Genomic DNA, 2,108 nt, shown 5'->3' on the forward strand with positions numbered 1-2,108 from the left:
TCTAAATTGGGAGAAGTGTCACTTTATGGTGACAGAAGGAGTAGTTCTTGGTCACATCGTATCTAATAAGTGTATACAGGAAGATAAAGCTAAGATTTCTGTGATTGAGCAATTGCCTCCTCCTGTTAATGTTAAGGGGGTTAGAAGTTTCTTAGGTCATGCGGGGTTTTATCGTCGCTTTATCAAAGACTTTTCTAAAATTGTTAAACCACTGACCCAAATTTTACTCGAGGATGTCCCTTTTGATTTTACTAAAGAGTGTCTTGAGGCTTTTCACAGGTTAAAGCAGGCAATGATATCGGCGCCCATCATATGTGCACCAGATTGGACTCTTCCTTTCGAAATCATGTGTGATGCAAGTGATTTTGCATTAGGTGCCGTGCTAGGACAGAGAAAGAACAAAGTTTCGCTTGCTATTTATTATGAAAGTAAAACTTTGGATGAAGCACAAGTCAACTATGCCACTACGGAGAAGGAGTTTCTTGCTGTGATTTATGCTTTAGAAAAATTTAAATCATATCTAGTTGGTTCTAAAGTTATTGTTTTTACTGACCATGCAGCTCTGAAGTATCTAATAGCCAAGGCAGAATCAAAGCCTAGGCTACTCCGTTGGGTAGAGAGGCGACAATTTAGTGGGGCCAAACATGAAAGCCCGCTAAACAATCTCAAGGAGTTCGAAAAATATTGCAATATTATCAAGGTGAACAGAATTTTCCAAGAATTCATCAGCCTCAAGCTCTTTCCCTTTTCTCTCATAGGGCGCGCTTTGGAATGGCTAGACAAGGAGGTTAAGACGAATTCTCTAAGGACATGGGACGAGGTTACCAAGGAATTTTTATCCCGTTTCTATCCACAAAAGAAAACGACGGAGGCTAGAGCTTTGATTCAAGGTTTCAAGAAAAAGCCAAGTGAGAGCCTCTATGAAACATGGGAAAGATACAAAGAGTATCAAAGAGAGTGTCCTCATCACGGAATTCCAACCTATCAAATCATTCAAATCTTCTATGGAGGCCTTAGCCCTCAAGGAAAATCATGTTTAGATAGAGGAGCCGGAGGTCCAATCATGAACAAAACGGAAGAGGAAGTGGTGGACATAATTGAAGACGTAATGAAGTATTATAGAGATCGGCAAGATGGAGAAAGAGAGTCAACTAGCAAGAGTAGCTCTTCGGTGTACTCGGTTGATCATCTAAACGCAATCAACAATCTATCCTCACAAATGACAAACTTGGGGAAGGAGATGTCCGCTATCAAGGCAAAGTTGGAAAGTGCTACCTACTAAGTTTCAAATCTTCTCTCCCAATCTTAGGGGAGAGGTATGTCTTCTAATTCTCAACCCCCTCTTTCTTCTAATAACATGCCTAGTGAATGCTTCTTTTGTGATGATTTTTGGTCGTATGATCATGATGTTTCTAGTTTCCCTCATGCATGTATGTATGTTTGTGATGATCAAGATGGAAATGTGAATGAGCATGTGAACTACGTATAAAAAAATCATGATTCTAGGTTTGAAAATCAAAGAGGTCAATGGAATAGGAATTACAACAATCATGGCAATTTTGACAACTATAACCAAGGTGGTGGTTATAGGAACCAAGGAAACCAAGGTTCTCGAGGTAACTATAACAATCAAGGTTATAGTAGCCAAAATCAATACCATTCATGCATCATTCATGCATATCCAAGTGATTGACCGAGCATCTCTATGCCCCTATAGCCCATGAAACTGCGCTATCCAATCAATCTTACATGCTAGTCCATTTATTGAAATCATTTATGTCCACTTTAATGATTTCGAACTAGGAACTTAAAGAATATATGAATTTTGTTCACCTATGGGGTTTCATTCACCAGGTTATTTAAATAAATTAACCTGATGATCCCATCAATCCATAATTATTTTGGACTTTTTATTTAATTTCCACAACCATAATTAAATAAGAGAAATAAAATTTCTATTTTAAACATAATTCTGCAAATTGATGCATTCCTTATGTAACATGTCTACTCAAAACATACACAACTTGAATTACATAACTTGCTTCAATCCAAGTCTTTAATATGACTCTCATATCTTAGTCTATGGAAGGGGTTTAGTGATTTCTCAC

General features: G+C 37.8%; 1 non-coding gene across 1 annotated transcript; it reads right to left on the bottom strand.

The window, feature by feature from the left end:
- Positions 1–869: 869 nt before the first annotated feature.
- LOC145573464 (small nucleolar RNA R71) lies at positions 870–975 on the bottom strand. Its single transcript, XR_014097484.1, has one exon. It is a non-coding gene; the product is annotated as a small nucleolar RNA R71 (small nucleolar RNA).
- Positions 976–2,108: the final 1,133 nt, after the last annotated feature.

This window comes from Chenopodium album, chromosome 12 (genome assembly GCF_948465745.1).
Source record: "Chenopodium album chromosome 12, dcCheAlbu1.1, whole genome shotgun sequence".
NCBI classification, from domain to species: Eukaryota; Viridiplantae; Streptophyta; class Magnoliopsida; order Caryophyllales; family Amaranthaceae; genus Chenopodium; species Chenopodium album.